Source organism: Marmota monax, unplaced genomic scaffold, assembly GCF_021218885.2.
Source record: "Marmota monax isolate L192 unplaced genomic scaffold, Marmota_monax_Labrador192_F-V1.1 WCK01_AAM20220418_F8-fsc00004, whole genome shotgun sequence".
Classification (NCBI taxonomy): domain Eukaryota; kingdom Metazoa; phylum Chordata; class Mammalia; order Rodentia; family Sciuridae; genus Marmota; species Marmota monax.
In genome coordinates this window covers 15,530,126-15,549,486 of record NW_026692881.1, presented here as the reverse complement: position 1 = coordinate 15,549,486, position 19,361 = coordinate 15,530,126, and positions in this window count along the sequence as shown.

Sequence of the window (19,361 nt, the reverse complement as noted above, 5' to 3'; positions counted from 1 at the left end):
CTGAGGCTAGACTCAAACTTGCAATCCTCCTGCCTCAGCCTTCTGAGTCACTTGGATTCCCAATGCTCCTGGCTGCCTTATTTTTTATTTTATATATTTTAGTTATATTTGGACACAATATCTTTATTTTGCTTATTTATGTGCTGCTGAGTTTTGAACCCAGTGCCTCACACATGTGAGGCAAGCACTCCCACCACTGAGCTACAACCCCAGCTTCCTGGCTGCCTTATTTCTTAAAACAATCCAGTGGATAGATGTAAATTATTGTTGCTATTATCATTGCCATTTTATGAGTGAGGAAACTGGTAAAAGAATGACTTAAATCTTTCATTTATTAAACACCTATTCTGTGACAACTACTTTTACATACTTTAACATCTAATCTCCTGAACAAATTTATGAAGTGGCTATTTTAATACTAATTTTTACTAATGGAGTAATAGAAGGTCAGAGACTTCTTTGTAAGTAACTTGTACACTGTCAAACAATTAGTGTATATCAGAGCTGGGACTTGACATCTGTCACACTCTAGAACCTACATTCTTAGCATTTAAAGAACTCTTATGGGAGGAGTTAAGACAGCAAATTAGAGGAATGCTGCATTTCTAGTTCTGTGGCTCAGGATTCAAGCAGCAGGAATACCACTTCTCAACAAGGTGGGTGAAAGAGGGAATTCACTGAAATTCAATATCAGAGTCAGAGTCTCTTAGAGAACTCAGAAATTTGGTTGAATTGAACAAAGAACAAGAAAGAGTACATTGGAGCCCAGCTGGTTGTGACAGTGACTGCGGTAGCAGCAGTGGTATTGTTTGACCACAGAGGTGAAGGATAACACAGAGAGAGAAAAACACAATTAACAAATTTGGCATGGAAGAATCTATAGATTAGAAAAACAGTATGAACTTAGCTGATCTGGAGGCTGTTCACTGAACTGGTATTTGAAAAAGGCTCTGAGTTTTGCAATCGGCAAGGGGAGAGCTGAGGCTGGGAGCCATCTTGAGGAGGCCACACCATAGCCTGCTGCTTTGGAAGCCTGGGAGATCATAGGAAATACTGCCATACTATCCCAGGAAACATCTACTGTGTGGCCTAGAGTGTACTTACTAGAATGAGTGAAACTGGAACAAAAGAAGATTATACCCAAGGGTTTCAAGTCAGAAATATGGAGGGAAGTGCAACTTTCTTTCCCTTTCTCTGGAGGAATAGCTGAAGATGGTTGGGAAACTGAGCAGGTGGGCATGAATACATTCAGGGACTAAGCCTGGGAATGCTGAATTTGTGGGCATTGGAGTGTGTGAGACCTGTGAAGAATTGGTTCCTATGTCCCATGAGTACAATTCTTGGCAGGTTCCTGAGATCCTGACTCCCATCAGAAATTGGCATCTTCCAGGCCCTAGGGGTGTGTTGATTTAATCTCTCCAAAGCAGATACCACCCAACAAAAGTCCCTAAGGCTTAGATCTAAGTTCTAGCTGCTGGAACTCCCCTTTTAGAACCTGCAGCATTCTGAGAGTGCATTGATCTGGACTGTCTGGACAGAACTCCAATTGACAGTAATCCCCATTTTGTCCTACCTCAGTATGGTAACAAGTGAAGCTGAGAGCTGTGCCAACCAACTTCAGTTTGAGGCCACTCCAGCTAGCAGTTTGGTGAGGAACACAAAAAGAGGAATGTGTTAACAACCCCAAGCTCTTGCATGCACATGCACATGGTGTTCTGTCTCTTTCTCTGGATACATAGCCCAAGAAGAAAATGGAAAGAAGGACAGTCAGGCATAGGCAGTGTATCCTTGTTGACAGTTTGAGCACCTCAGTGGCGAAGATTCTTTCATTTTTCTTTTTATTTTTTTAATTGGTTGTTCAAAACATTACAAAACTCTTGACATATCATATTTCATACATTTGATTCAAGTGGGTTATGAACTCCCATTTTTACCCCGTATACAGATTGCAGAATCACATCAGTTACACATCCACGTTTTTACATATTGCCATAGTAGTAGTGTCTGTTGTATTCTGCTGTCTTTCCTATCCTCTACTATCCCCGCTCCCCTCCCCTCCCATCTTCTCTCTCTACCCCATCTACTGTAATTCATTTCTCTCCCTTGATTTTTTCCCTTTCCCCTCACATCCTCTTATATGTAATTTTTTATAACAATGAGGGCCTCCTTCCATTTCCATGCAATTTCCCTTCTCTCTCCCTTTCCCTCCCACCTCTCGTCCCTTTTTAATGTTAATCTTTTTCTCATGCTCTTCCTCCCTGCTCTGTTTTTAGTTGCTCTCCTTATATCAAAGAAGACATTTGGCATTTGTGTTTTAGGGATTGGCTAGCTTCACTTAGCATAATCTGCTCTAATGCCATCCATTTCCCTGCAAATTCCATGATTTTGTCATTTTTTAGTGCTGAGTAATACTCCATTGTGTATAAATGCCACATTTTTTAAATCCATTCATCTATTGAAGGGCATCTAAGTTGGTTCCACAGTCTAGCTATTGTGAATTGTGCTGCTATGAACATCAATGTAGCAGTATCTCTATAGTACGCTCTTTCAAGGTCTTCAGGGAATAGACCGAGAAGGGGAATAGCTGGGTCAAATGGTGGTTCCATTCCCAGCTTTCCAAGGAATCTCCATACTGCTTTCCAAATTGGCCACACCAATTTGCAGTCCCACCAGCAATGTACAAGTGTACTCTTTTCCCCACATCCTCGCAAGCACTTGTTGTTTGACTTCATAATGGCTGCCAATCTTACTGGAGTGAGATGGTATCTTAGGGTGGTTTTGATTTGCATTTCTCTGACTGCTAGAGATGGTGAGCATTTTTTCATGTACTTGTTGATTGATTGTATATCCTCCTCTGAGAAGTGTCTGTTCAGGTCCTTGGCCCATTTGTTGATTGGGTTATTTGTTTTCTTATTGCTTAATTTTTTGAGTTCTTTGTATACTCTGGATATTAGGGCTCTATCTGAAGTGTGAGGAGTAAAGATTTGTTCCCAGGATGTAGGCTCCCTATTTACCTCTCTTATTGTTTCTCTTGCTGAGAAAAAACTTTTTAGTTTGAGTAAGTCCCATTTGTTGATTCTTGTTTTTAACTCTTGTGCTATGGGTGTCCTATTAAGGAATTTGGAGCCCGACCCCACAATATGTAGATTGGAGCCAACTTTTTCTTCTATCAGACGCAGAGTCTCTGATTTGATATCAAGCTCCTTGATCTATTTTGAGTTAACTTTTGTGCATGGTGAGAGAAAGGGATTCAGTTTCATTTTGTTGCATATGGATTTCCAGTTTTCCCAGCACCATTTGTTGAAGATGCTATCCTTCCTCCATTGCATGCTTTTAGCCCCTTTATTGAATATAAGATAATTGTAATTTTGTGGATTGGTTTCTGTGTCCTCTATTCTGTACTATTGGTCCACCCGCCTGTTTTGGTACCAGTACCATGCTGTTTTTGTTACTATTGCTCTGTAGTATAGTTTGAAATCTGGTATCGCTATACCTCCTGATTCACACTTCCTGCTTAGAATTGCTTTTGCTATTCTGGGTCTTTTATTTTTCCATATGAATTTCATGATTGCTTTCTCTATTTCTACAAGAAATGCCATTGGGATTTTGATTGGCATTGCATTGAACCTATAGAGAACTTTTGGTAATATTGCCATTTTGATGATGTTAGTTCTGCCTATCCATGAACAGGGTATATTTTTCCGTCTTCTAAGATCTTCTTCTATTTCTCTCTTTAGGGTTCTGTAGTTTTCATTGTATAAATCTTTCACCTCTTTTGTTAGGTTGATTCCCAAGTATTTTATTTTTTTTGAGGATATTGTGAATGGTGTGGTTTTCCTCATTTCCAGTTCAGAAGATTTGTCGCTGATATACAGGAATGCCTTTGATTTATGCGTGTTGATTTTATATCTTGCTACTTTGCTGAATTCATTTATTAGCTCTAGTAGTTTCTTTGTAGACCCTTTTGGGTCTGCTAGGTATAGGATCATATCATCCGCAAATAGTGATAATATAAGTTCTTCTTTTCCTATCTTAATGCCTTTAATTTCTTTTGTCTGTCTAATTGCTCTGGCCAGTATTTCGAGAACTATATTGAATAGAAGTGGTGAGAGAGGGCATCCCTGTCTTGTTCCAGATTTTAGAGAGAATGCCTTCAGTTTTTCTCCATTTAGAATGATGCTAGCCTGAGGCTTAGCGTATATAGCTTTTACAATGTTGAGGTATGTTCCTGTTATCCCTAGTTTTTCTAGTGTTTTGAACATAAAGGGATGCTGTACTTTGTCAAATGCTTTTTCTGCGTCTATCGAGATGATCATATGGTTCTTATCTTTAAGTCTACTGATGTGGTGAATAATGTTTATTGATTTCCGTATATTGAACCATCCTTGCATCCCAGGGATGAATCCTACTTGATCATGGTGCACCATCTTTTTGATATGTTTTTGTATCCGATTTGCCAGAATTTTATTGAGGATTTTTGTATCTAAATTCATTAGGGATATTGGTCTGTAGTTTTCTTTCTTTGAGGTGTCTTTATCTGGTTGGGAATCAGAGTGATATTGGCCTCATAGAATGAATTTGGAAGTTCTCCCTCTTTTTCTATCTCTTGAAATAGATCGTAGAGTATTGGTATTAGTTCTTCTTTAAAGTTCTTGTAAAACTCTGATGTATATCCATCCGGTCCTGGGCTTTTCTTGGTTGGTAGTCTTTTGATGGCTTCTTCTATTTCCTCACTTGATATTGGTCTGTTTAGGTTGTTTATATCATCCTGACTCAATCTGGGTAGTTCATATGTCTTAAGGAATTTATCGATGCCTTCACTATCTTCTATTTTGTTAGAGTATAGGGTTTCAAAATAATTTCTAATTATCTTCTGTATTTCTGAATTGTCTGTTGTGATGTTGCCTTTTTCATCCCGTAAGCTAGTAGTTTGGGTTCTCTCTCTTCTTCTCTTTGTTAGCGTGGCTAGTGGTCTATCAATCTTATTTATTTTTTCAAAGAACCAACTTTTAGTTTTGTCAATTTTTTCGATTGTTTCTTTTGTTTCGATTTCATTGATTTCAGCTCTAATTTTAATTATGTCTTGCCTTCTATTGTATTTGCTGCTGATTTGTTCTTCTTTTTCTAAGGCTTTGAGGTATAGTGTGAGGTCATTTATTTGTTGGCTTTTCCTCTTTTTAAGGAATGAACTCCATGAAATGAATTTTCCTCTTAGTACTGCTTTCATAGTGTCCCAGAGATTTTGATATGTTGTGTCTGAGTTTTCATTTTTTAATTTCCTCTTTGATGTCTTCTGTAACCCTTTGTTCATTCAGTAGCATATTGTTTAATCTCCATGTGATGTAGGCTTTTTCCTTTCTCTTTTTATTATTGATTTCCAATTTCATTCCATTATGATCAGATAAAATGCATGGTAGTATCTCTACTCCTTTGTAATTGCTAAGATTTGCCGTGTGACATAATATATGGTCTATTTTTGAGAAGGATCCATGTGTTGCTGAGAAGAAAGTGTATCCGCTTGATGTTGGGTGGTATATTCTGTATATATCAATTAAGTCTAAATTATTAATTGTATTATTGAGCTCTATGGTTTCTTTATTCAACTTTTGTTTGGAAGATCTGTCCAGTGGTGAGAGAGGTGTGTTAAAATCTCCCATGATTATTGTGTTGTGGTCTATTTGACTCTTGAACTTGAGAAGAGTTTATTTGATGAACGTAGCTGCACCATTGTTTGGGGCATATATATTAATGATCATCAAGTCTTGTTGGTGTCTGGTTCCCTTGAGCAGTATGTAGTGTCCTTGTTTATCCCTTTTGATTAACTTTGGCTTGAAGTCTATTTTATTAGATACAAGTATGGACACCCCTGCTTGCTTCCGGGGTCTGTATGAGTGATATGATTTTCCCCAACCTTTCACCTTCAGTCTGTGTATGTCTTTTCCTATCAGATGAGTCTCCTGTAGGCAGCATATTGTTGGATCTTTTTTTTTTAAATCCATTCTACTAGCCTATGTCTTTTGATTGGTGCATTTAAGCCATTAACATTTAGGGTTACTATTGAGATATGGTTTGTATTTCCAGCCATATTTGATTATGTATGTTACTTAACATGATTTGTTTTTCCTCTATGATTAGTTTTTCCTTTACTGTACTACCTCCCACTGTTGGTTTTCATTGTTATTTTTCATTTCCTCTTCCTGTAATATTTTGCCAAGGATGTTTTGAAGAGCTGGTTTTCTAGCTGAAAATTCTTTTAACTTTTGTTTATCATGGAAGATTTTTATTTCATCTTCAATCTTGAAGCTTAATTTCGCTGGATACATGATTCTTGGTTGGAACCCTTTTTCTTTCAGCGTTTGAAATATGTTGTTCCAGGATCTTCTAGCTTTCAGAGTCTGTGTTGAAAGATCAGCAGTTATCCTGATTGGTTTACCCCTAAATGTAATCTGCTTGTGGTTTTTAAGATTCTCTCCTTATTCTGTATGTTGGGCATCTTCATTATTATGTGTCTTGGTGTGGATCTCTTATGATTTTGTACATTCTGTGTCCTGTAGGCTTCTAGTATTCGGATTTCTTTTTCATTCTTTAAGTCTGGGAAGTTTTCTAGTATTATTTCATTGAATAGATAGCTCATTCCCTTGGTTTGGACCTCTATACCCTCTTGTATCCCAATAACTCTTAGGTTTGGTTTCTTTATGTTATCCCACAATTCTTGGATTTTCTGCTCATGATTTCTTAACATTTTCACTGAGCTGTCTATGTTCTTTTCAAGTTGAAACACTTTGTCTTCGTTGTCTGAAGTTCTATCTTCTAAGTGTTCTACTCTGCTGGTAATACTCTCATTTGAGTTTTTAATTTGGTTTATTGTTTCCTGCATTTCCAGGATTTCTGTTTGTTTTTTATATCCTCTATCTCCCTATAGAGTTGATCTTTTGCTTCTTGGATTTGTTTATGTAATTCATTGTCAAAGTGATCTTTCATTGTCTGAATTTGCTGTATAATGTCTTCCTTGAGACTCCAGATCATCTGAAGCATGTATATCCTGAACTCTTTGTCTGACATTCCATCAGCTGCAGATATTACCTCATCTAATGTTGAATTGACCTGTATTGTTTGTGGTCCTTTCTTTCCTTGTCTTTTCATACTGCTCATGATTCTTTCTAGCTTTGTGAAACTGTTATGTTAATGTTTTTCCCCTTATATATTTGTATTGTTCTTGTATAGCTCCAAAATCCCTCTTTTGCGGAGAAAGACAATGTTAACAGTTCCCAATATCAACAGAACATTATCTAAGCACAAGTTTTCATTATTAATACATTTATAGTTAGATTCTAAGTCTATAGATATTGGCTTTAATTATTACTTAAGAATATATTCATTAGGTTCATAAAAGGCATACCATATCTGGTGGCATATAGAAAACTTAATTTCAGACGAAGGATGTTATACTTAGAGGGAAAGGAGTGAGGGTATGAGGTTAAACTAACTTAGCACCTTTGGAGAACTCTAACCAATAGACTGGTAATTTATGGAAGAATGTATAGACTCAACCTCCTATCTGTATTTAGATAGTTACCCTATGTATAGATAGCAAAAGTTAGGAGATTGAAAGTGGGATAGAGAGAATACGAATGAAAAAAAAAAGAAAAAAAATAACAAGGAAGAAAAGAGAAATAAGAGAGAAGGAAAAGGAAAATAAGATAGAAATATAGAAAAAAATGGGGGGAAGGTGGGGTATATGCAATTCCTCTGTATTATATTACTTTGGTAATTCAGTTGTTCATGCACAGTTCTTGGTTTCACATATGTTGAAGTTGTGGAAGAGAGAGAAGAAAAGAGAGAAAGAAAGAGAAAAAAAAAGTCTCTCTGAACACTGTTTTCCTTGCTTCCAGTATGTGGTGTTGTCTATTCCTAGCTTGAGTCTCTGTATTCAGGGTGGTGGGTATAGCCAGTGTGAAAGGGAATGAGCTTCCACCTGTATCTTCCCTACTCTAGTCTCTGAGGTAGAAACCAGGTGCCTGTACAGTTGTTGTTTTGCGTTGATATCTACAACCCCCAAAAGCTTGTGGGAAATATTTTGAGTTATTGCAGCTAAGGGTGGAGGATTGGAAACTGGGTACCTGGATCAGCCGCAGAACGTGCTGGTAACCACACCCCCTTTGATGGGTTTTAAGGGTTGATGGGCTTCCTCCGGACTAGCACATGGGGCGGGGCCGGGCTTCCTCCTCTGGTCTGGCTTGGCTGGCGCCTGGCAGCTTCCTCCTCCAGTCTTGATTCTTCCATTTTTCATCAAGAATATTTTTTCCTCTTTTTAGTTTAATTTTTTATTGGTATTCTTGCTGTGCTGATTTGTACACACACACATTTAGAGGAAAGCCAATCAGAATTACTTCTGATTTCTTAGCACAAACTCTAAAATACAGGAGGCTTGGAATGATGTGGTCCTAGGCCTGAAACAAAATAACTGTTAACTAAGATTGCTATATCCAGGAAAAGTATCCTTCATAATCAAAGAAAAAATAAAACCTTCCAAGATAAGCAGAAACTTAAAGAATTCATGACTACTAAGCTGGCATTACAAAAAAATACTTAAAGAAATACTTAACACAGAAACACAGAATACAACAAAAACAAAACCCAAGAGTTCACAAATGAACAAATCTCATTTGAAGTGTAATTAGGCAATTGAGAAACAGAACCAAAAATTAAACATTAGAAAAAATCAAAATGTCAAGAATTAATAAACATTTCCCTATAATATTGAATGTACACATCATCTCAATGTTCCTGTTAAAAGACACAGACTGTAAGGCTTGATTAAAAAACATGACTCAAGGATACATTGTCTTCAAGAGACTCACCTTATTGGCAAAGATAGACACAGGCAGAAAGTGAGAGGATAGAAATTGATATGCCAAGCAAACAGAGCCTAAAAACAAGTAGGCATAGCTTCAAGCTAAAATCGATCAGAAGAAACAAAGAAGGTCACTTCACACAGGAAAAGGGAACAATACAACAAGAAAATATAATAAACAAGTAGGCATAGCTTCAAGCCAAAATCGATCAGAAGAAACAAAGAAGGTCACTTCACACAGGAAAAGGGAACAATACAACAAGAAAATATAATATTAGTAAATACTTATGCCCCAAATGTTGGTGAACCTAATTTCATACACACAGTACTCAAAGACTCATATAAATTCCATTAGAATAATACTGGGTGATTTCAACACACCACTCTCACCAATAGATAGGTCTTCCAGACATAAATTTGGCAAGGACTCTTTGGACCTAAAATACTATGAATCAAAGGGACTTAATAGACATCTAGAGAATATTTCATCCAACAATAGCTGAATACACTTTTTTCTTAGCTACTCATGGAACCTTCTCCAAAATAGACCATATTTTAGGCCACAAAGCAATTCTTAGCAGATACAAAAAAGTTGATATTGTTCCTTGCATCTTATCTGGTCATAATGGAATAAAATTAGAAAGCAACTCTGAAAAACACATACAGAAATATGGATATTGAAAATGCACTTTTGAATGATGACAGGGCAATAGAAGAAACCAGGGGAGAAATGAAAAAGTTCTTAGAATCAAGTGAGAGTATTGATATAGTATACCAGAACCTCTGGGACACTGTGAAGATGATTCTAAGAACAAAATGTATAGCTGTGAGTGCCTACATGAGGAAATCCAAGTAAACAACTTAATGACACATCTCAAGGACTTTGAAAAACAAGAATAAACCAATTCCAAAACCATTAGAAGGAAGGAAATAATTAAGATCAGAGCAAAAAAGAAAAAGAAGACTGAAATTAATAAAATTAATGATGAAAAAGTAGAAATCACCACAGATACCACAGAAATCCAGAGGATCACTGGGGACCATTTTGAACAGTTATACTCTAATAAATTGGAGAATCTAGAAGAAATGGATACATTTCTGGACACATACAACCTGCCAAAATGGAATCAAGAGGACAGAAAACCTAAACAGACCAATAGCTAGCAGTGAAATAGAAGCAGTAATAAAAAGCCTTTCAATAAAGAAAAGCCCAGAGCAAGATAGATTTTTAGCTGAATTCCACCAGACATTTAAAGAAGAACAAATGCAAGTGCTTCTCAAATTATTCCATGAAACAGAAAGGGATGGAACACTTGCAGATTTATCCTCTGAAGCTAGTATTACCCTTGTACTAAAACCAGATAAGGACACATCAATGAAAGAAAACTACTGACTAATATCTCTAATGAAAGTAGATGCAAAAATCCTTAATAAAATATTAGCAAGTATTAATAAGATTATATATCATGACAAAGTTGGTTTTAGTCCCAGATATACAAGGATGGTTTAACAGTTGCAAATCAATAAATTTATTCACTTCATAAATAAAATTAAGGACAAAAATCATTTAGTCATATCAATAAGTGTAGTGAAAGCCTTTGACAAAATTCAGCATGTATTTGTGATAAAAATACTGAAGAAACTACTGATGGAAGGAACTTTCTTCAATGTCATTAAGGGTATATATGACAAATCTAAAACCAATATCATAGTGAATAGGGAAAAACTGAAAGTATTTCCTTTACAATCTGGAACAAGACAAGAATGACCACTTTTACCATTCCTATTGTATATAGTACTAGAAATTTGAGCCAGAACAATTGGGTAAGGGAAAGAAATAAAAGGGATAAAAGTAGGAAAGAAGAAGTCAAATTATCACTATTTGCAGATGATATGATCCATACTTAGATGACCTAAAAAGCTCCATCAGAAGACTTCTAGAATTAATAAATAAATTTAGTGAATAAGCAAATTACAAAAAAATCTACATACAAAAATCATAGCTTTCTAATACACCAGTAATGAATCTGCTAAGAATAAAATCAGGAAAATAGTCTCATTCACAATAACATAAAACAACAACAACAAACAGCCTAGGAATAAATCTAAGCAAGGAGGTAAAAGACCTGTACAATGAAAACTATAGAACATTGAAGGAAGAAATTGAAGAAGATTAAAGATGAAAGACCACCCATGTTCATGGATAGGCAGAATTGATATTGTTAAAATGGATAAACTACCAAAAATGATGTACATATTAAATACAGTTCCCTTTAAAATACCAATGACATTTTTTGCAGAACAAGAAAAACAGTCCTAAAATTCATATGGAAGAATAATAGCCAAAGCAATTCTACTCCACAAAAGCAATGCTGGAGGCACCACAATACCTGACTTCAAATGATATTACAGAGGTATTAGTAACAAAAATTGCTTGATACTGGCATAAAATAAGACACATAAGCCAATGGCACACACTAGTAGATACAGAGACAAACCCACACAGATAGAGTCAGTTGATCCTAACAAAGGTGCAAAAAACATACACTGGAGAAAAGACAGCTTTTTAAACAAATGGTGCTGGAAAACTGGTTATCCATATGTAGAAGAATGAAACTAGATCCTTATCTCTCATCTTGCACAAAAGTCAACTCAAAATGTATCAAAGACCTAGGAATTAGACCATAAACATTCAACTCCTAGAAAAAAAAAATAGGGTCAACACTTCAACCTACAGGCACAGGCAAAGAGTTTCTTGGTAAGACCTAAAGGCTCAGAAAGTAATACAAAAGTTAATAAATGAGATGTCACTAAATTTAAAAGCTTCTGCACAACAAAGAAAACAATTAAGAATGTGAGGAGAAGAACCTATAGAATAGGAGAAAATCTTTGCTAGCTACTCTTCTGACAGAGGATTAATATCCAGAATATATAAAGAATTTTAAAAAACTGAACACCAAAAACCCAAATAATCCAGTTAATAAATGGGAAAATGAACTAAAAAGAAATTTCTCAAAAGAGGAAATATAAATGGTCAACAAATATATGAAAAAATTTCAACATTGTTAACAATTAGGGAAATGCAAATCATAAGTACACTGATATTTCATCTCCAGTCAGAATGACAGCCATCAAGAATGCAAACAATAATAAATGCTGTAGAGATGTGGAGAAAAAGAAACACTCTTACACTGTTGGTGGCATTGTAAATTAGTACAACCACTCTGGAAATCAGTATGGAGTTTCCTCAAAAGATTAGGAATGGAATCACCACATGACCCAGCTATACCACACAGCAGTATTTATCCTAAAGAAATAAAGTCAGTATACTACTTTATGTATAAGTTCTCTCTTCTTTTTAATAAAATGCCTCGTGGTCTTTTTATTTATTTATTTATTTTTGATAAAGTGAAACAACCTATATAATAGATGTAAGAATCTAATAATTCCAAGCTATTAAGTATGAAGCTATTGTCATTAATAGCATTATTACTGGTAGAACTCTAATTAAACTTACATAAAGTAATAATGATAATACTCAGAAAAATTTCATTTTGAAAGTTCCTAATTACCTTTCTTTGACCTTTTAATTTATTTTTAAAAAGTGTTACAGTACTTTTATGATTCTATAAGAAATGTTTTAATAGAACACATTGTAAACATAGAAAAGTGTAAAGGATGACATAAAAATCACTTATAAACCTAGAAATAGCTATGTATATTTTAAATACTTTTTTCTGACTGGAGATGAAATATCAGTGTACTTTTATATTCATTGTCAAAGTATTGGGAAGAGTCCTCTGTCCCTAATTTATTAAGTTTGGAGTTTTGCATATTAGTTTATGTTAAAGTGAGGTGCACACTTATAAAACTGTTATGACTACATAAAAGTGATCTTTATGTTTCCATCCTTTTTAAAGGCATTTGTGAATTTATATTTCATTATATTGGATATATGGCATTTATACTATTAAAAAATCACCAGTGTTCACAAATACTATATATTTCTATTATTAAAAGCCTTGTAATATGGAGGGCAGGAATGGTATCTAAATGACCCTCAGAGGTAGAAGGGCTCATAGACCTCTCACCTGGTGAAGAACCAAGCCTCTTCTGTCATACTTATCTTTTCATAGCTTCATCTAGTAGGACTGCACTCATTCATAAGGGATCCATTTCATCTTTGTCAAACAGCCTTATTTGGTAGATTTTTCCTTAAACAGAGTCCAAAACATCATTTTCCTTTTACTTTTTACTGTTGGTCCCAGCTTTGCTGTCTATAAAATCAAACAAAATAAAATCAAGTAAAATACTTCAGCTTCTTTTGGGTTTTCTCAAAGTGGAGTGCAAGCATTTCAGGAGACTAAATCAGGTAATCTTATTTTTTGACATTTTTGTGCATTAAGATGTTCATTATTTTGTGAAGTAGTAAATGTATGTAATCCACACAATATGATCTGTTAAAAAGTTTGGGACCATTCTTATATGTGATAATCTTTCCAATTATTGAAAGACTCTCTTTTTATATTCCCTTTTCCAGCTAAGAAATCTGGATCTTTCTTCATGTGGCCTTTATTAGATATTTTCAGATTTCTATTACATAAGGGCTTCATTAGATGTTTTCAAATTTTTCTCCTCCTAAGGTCTCTAGTTTATCAGTGTTCTTCTAGATATAGGCTACCCAAGCAGAGCAAAATTTTATGATGATAGATTCTGACATTATGGACATATACTATGAGTTATTTAACTCTCATTTTATTGTTAGACATACAAATAATTTCCCAGGCTCATGTTGGTGTGCGATCAATGATATACTTCATGTGTATCATTCTGATTGTTTCCTTAGAAAAACATCCTAATAGGAAGTTAATAAATATGAGTGTTTCTAAGGTTTCTCCCTCTCTCTCTCTCTCTCTCTCTCTCTCTCTCTCTCTCTCTCTCTCCCTCTCTCTCTCTCTCTCTCTCTCACACACACACACACACACACAAATGTATTACATTACTGTTTCCTCCTAGAAAGATTGTATGACTTTATTTCCTTATAAGAATAGTATCCCTCTTATTATTTGCTTGGCAAAAATTAGTTATACTACTGGGCATTATTATTTTATTTTACTCCTTTCTAATTAGATGGACAAAAATGAAATTCATCATTGCCTTAATGTTGCTTTCTTTGATTCTTGATATTCTAATGTTGTATAATTCATTTATATGCACTGACTGTTGTCTACTCTGCATGTTACTGAAGTGTCCCCCTTTATCTACACTTTGACTTTCTGTGGTTTCAGTTACAGGTGGTCAAGCAAGGTACAAAAATACTAAGTGAAAAATTCCAAAAACTCTTTCTTTATAAGTTTTAAAGTGCATGCTGTTCTGAGTAGCATTATAAAATCTTGTGCCATCCAGCTGTATCCAGCATGGGATATGAATCATTCCTTGGTCTAGCATATCCATGCTGTATATGCTATGTGCCTGTTAATTACTTAGCTATTTGAGGTATCAGAGTTATTTCATGGTATCATAGTGCTTATTTATTTTACTTAACAATGATCACAGAGTTCAAGTGTAGTGATGCTGACAATTCAGATATACCAAAGAGAAGCCATAAAGTGCTCCCTTTAATAAAGTGAAAGTGCTCAACTTTCGAGAAAAAGAAAAAGAAAAAAAAACTTGTATGCTGAGGCTGTTATGGTAGAATGAGTCTCCTGTCTCCCTATTTTTCCTTTCCTCCTTGTTCTCCCTATTCTCCTTCCTCTACTGATCTTCCATTCCTTCTTTTATTTATTTCTGATTGCTTTCCACATCTACATAAAGGTGAAATTTCCTGTGATATATTTATGCATATAATATGGTTTTATTAAATTCATTCTGCATTTTCTCCCCTTTCCAGTTTCTTCTACCTCCCTCTGGAGTGCCTTCCTCTACTCCACTGATCATCCCTATGGCTCTGTCCCTATAGCTTTATGATATTTGACTCCCCACTCCTTTCCCTTATTTTGCTCTAGTTTAATATGAGAGAAAGGATTGGACGCTTGATTTTTCTGTTATTTCACTTAACATGATGTTCTCCATTTCCATCCATTTGCTGGCAAATGCTGTAATTTCATTGTTCTTTACTTGCACATTCCTTTTAAATCAGTACCATTATCTTTGGTTTAAAATTATTTATTTTTAACTAACGGAATGTTTTTAACTCTGTGACCATTGTTAAGTAAAAGAAAGTGTTTAATTTTAATTCATCTCTTAGCTTTGAATCTTAAACCTACCTTTCCTGTAGTTTTTCAAAGTGGCTGCATCCTTAACCTTTCAGTTTATTAAGAAATGCATTGTAACATTTCCTATAAAATGAAAGAAACTTGAAACAATATAATCCCTTTTAGCCCCCAAACTAAAATTACATATTTTTTGTGTTAATGATCTTCTGTATTCGATAATTAGAATGGCAGCTTTGTTGACAAAAAAATGAGTCTTCTACCCATTAATTTATGAAAGAGGAAAAAGAAATTTGTGCTAGTTTTACTGTTGCACCTCAGACTGTAAAAGCTATTGCAACAGTGGATGATAAGTGATTTATTAAGATATAAAAATCATTAAATTTGTATGTGTATGTATAGGAGAAAATATAGTATACATAGGATTTAGTGTTCTCTCTGGGTACAAGTACTGTTGGGAATCTTAGAACATATCCCCTGCAGATAAAAAGGGGGCTCTGGATTAGTTATGAACATTATATGTTCACTGTTTGCTAGATAGCTTCATTCTTGATTTAATTTTGGGGCCAACAAATAAATAAATGGAAAAATATTAAGTAAGACCTTCCATAAGAGGTAGATTTTGTCTCTGGAGGAATAAGTTAAAGAAGTCTAATATTTATAAGTTAGGGTTAGTGTACTCATGCTTTTAAAATGCAGATCAGCATATTTTCTGAAGAGAAGTACAAAAACATTTTGCTGGTTTAAAATTAAGGTCTAGATTCTTCCAGGATCCTAGCAAGATGTTTTTTCCCTCTGTCACAATATGTTGTTTCTCTCCCTCTCTCTTTTTAATGATTCAAGTTGCTCTGTACACCTTGGGGTAGATGGATGTGTATGTGGACACGTGTGCACATTTGAACTTTGTAAAGCCATAAAATGATGGAGCTGGTTGTGTTTGTGCTATTTCAACCCCTGGGGAATATCTTGATGTATACTACATGAATGGAGATAAATGAACCCCCAGCAGTTTTCCAACATTTAAATATTTTCCCTGTAATTAGATAAAACCCCACAAGAGGGCAGTCTCTGCCCATTAGCTCCTCTTCATTCCATTGTTTCAGAATTCATCAGGTAATTTAAAAATTTGACTCCGTAATATAGCACCAAAATTTTTATTTTTATTCTGGGGGTGAGGCTGTAGTTCAGTGGCTGAGCGCTTACCTAGCACATGTGAAGCACTGGGTTTAATCCTTAGCACCACATAAAAATAAGTATTTAAAATAAAGGTATTCTGTCCATCTACAATTTTTTTAAAAATTATATTTTAAATATGTTGTAGTCAAAAGTTTTTGCTTTATTTTAAATTCACAAATATTTTTTGCTATTATGGTAGGATTATATTTTTATGTTACAATATCCTTTCTAGTACCTAAGTCATTTCTCTGCTATCTAATTTAGTATTAAGATACTTCTACAGAACTAAATGACACTCCTGTGGCTTGAAAAAATGAATTTGTCTCTCGTATTTGTGTCACCATCACTGATTTAATAACCTCTGCAGAGAACAGAATTCAATATGGTTCTTGTCTGCTGTTACTAATAACAGCTTATCCTCTTTGCCAGTTATGGGATTTTCAAGACTCTAAGCACAGATTTGAAAAAAGATAACACCGATTTTTTAAAAAACTCTGGAATGCATAAAACCATTATAAGTATAATTTGGATGAGGCTACAAAAGCTTGAAAGCATCAGAAAAAAATAAGGGGACAATAGGTTATCTCTGACATATATATGAAAGAGATCAGTGTGTAGTGAAAAACACTGGACTGGAAGCAAAATTAAAAAGTTACATATGTACCTGACTATGCAATGTTAACACTTCTTAATAGGGCTTTGTTTTATAATGAAATAAAGATATTTAGTGACACATGGAGTATTTCTTGGGAGGGTGAATAACCATTAATAGAGAACATATATATGAAGCACTGAATTTAGCATCTGGCTCAATGTACTTATTGCTAAATGAGCTATTAAGACTATTGTTCCAACTAATAATATTTTTCTATATGTGATAAATAGTTCAAAAATTAATTTTATTCATTTTAATGAATATTTTTTGGCACTTACCATAGGCAAAGTACTATATGTGCCAATAAAATACTATTGTTTGGGGTATATAAGGTATCATTATTAAAGATTACTAATAAAACAAAAACTATTAGTATCTATGTTTTGCTGAATTTTTTCATACTTGCATCCAATGTACCATTAACTTTTCTTTTTCTTTTTTTTTTCCTGTTTTTGATGGTGCTGGGGATTAAACCAACAGCCTCATGCATGGTATGCAAGCACTCTATCACTGAGCCACATCCTCAGTCCAATACCATGTACTTTTAATCAGTCATTAATATTACCAGGATTTCATCATACATCATTATCATCACGTAACGGACTTTTTCCTTCACTCCTAGTAGAAAGGTTCTATTATAGTTCCATGTCCTAGATATTTTGGTCTCAGGTAGCCTAGTTTGGGCTGGTATCTGAGATTATGTTGACTGCCCTAGTGCCAATATCTTGCTGGAGAGAAAGGATGGAGAAGACCCAGTAAGGATGCTACTCTTGGAAAAAGGGAGGATTCAAAGAGAATGGGTTTTACATATGCCTGGAATGGAGCTTAGGATTGGGCAGATGCAATAAAATGGGTAAGGAGGGAGGATTGTTGCTGGGATTTTTCTGGCCCAGACAGCTGAAGCAGAGTGACCATAATAACGTTCCAGTTTGTCTAGGAGAATCCAGGTTATTTATTGGTCATTATGCACTTATTAATAACATTCCCTTGAGCTCTCAGAAGTGTCCCAGTTTGTATGATAAATTATATGATCACCCCTACTCTATGGTGCTAAGGTGTAGTGGTCAAGAAAGATTTCCTGGCTCTATGCCATTTACATGATTACCTACAGAGAGAACAGGGATGTGCTGAGGGGAAATGATAACAAAAAGGGTTAATGTTAAACAGTAAGATGAATTTTAAAGATATCACCTCAGCTTGTCTTAATTTTAATAGAGAAAAATTAGAAACTGAATAAAAAATTACTATAATTCTCCAAAGAGCCATTGCTTCCCAGACTTTTTTTGAAGGGATTAATACTGGGTTTTGGAGGAACTGAATTCTAGATATACCTGAGTCACTAACTTGCTATATGACTTTTCCTCTTTTGCCCTGCAAGAGCCCAAGTGTCTACATTTATAAAATAAAGGACAGAATTAAATTATTTCTTAGGTCTTTTGCAGTTTTGATATTAAATGGTTATTTTTTTCATGAGAAGTGGATTGGTAGGAAGCACCCTTGCAGAATTTTGTTCTAGTAAGAAGTCATACCAATGTTAATAAGATATTGAAGTCTGTTACTGGTTTAGTGTATTTTCTAGCTGAGTCTTGTGTGGTTTGATTTTATACTATGTAAAAATTTGCTCAAGTTTTCTCAGTGGAAATTGGAAAAAAAAAGTTTTTCGGACAGTGGCAGTGCCATTCTTGTTAGAGAATCTCATTATCTACATTTAGACTCCTAAGAAATGAGACAGAATGAGAATCTCTGAAAGCATCCAGTTTTTTCCTGCCATGAGAGATGTTATCTCTTGCCCAGCAGTTCTGATGCAGGAGTTCAAAGTCCCCTTTCTGTTTCTGTCATTGATTGATAGATTGCAGTGAAAGAACTCCAAGCATAATTCTTAGTTTTTGTTCCTGTCTGTCTGGACTCTTCCCTTAATAGGAATTTAGCTAGTTTTTATTTACGCAGATCTCATCAGAGAAGTTCTGTGTCAAGGGCTCGCTTCAGTTGTATTTTAGTGCACATATTCTCACTGGCCAGAGAACATCATGGCTTTTGTTGTTGTTCCCCACTGGGAAAATGGCTACTCCCTCCCTCCTGTAGGGCTCATTTTTTAAAGGGTTCCGTCAATCACTGGATCATATTATCTGTCCCTCCGTCCATCTGCCTGTCCATCCATCATCCATCCATCTGTCCATCTGCCCATTTTATATGTGCCTTCACTAAATATCAGTATTAAGCAACTCTAGAAGTATCACTTTTGTTTCTCTTGGTAATTAGTACCATAACTGTAGAGGGGTTTATGTCTTGGAACTGATTCTTCCAAATTTTAGTGCCAAGATTTAGAACCCTGTTTTCTCAGATCCCATTTTCCTTGTCTGTCATTTGTCTGTTTTAACATTTAGGCTAAAGGCAGAGAAGGGAGGAAAACTCTCAAACCTTGATTGACTGACTGACTTTCGTTAGAAGCTCTCCATGGGTTGCA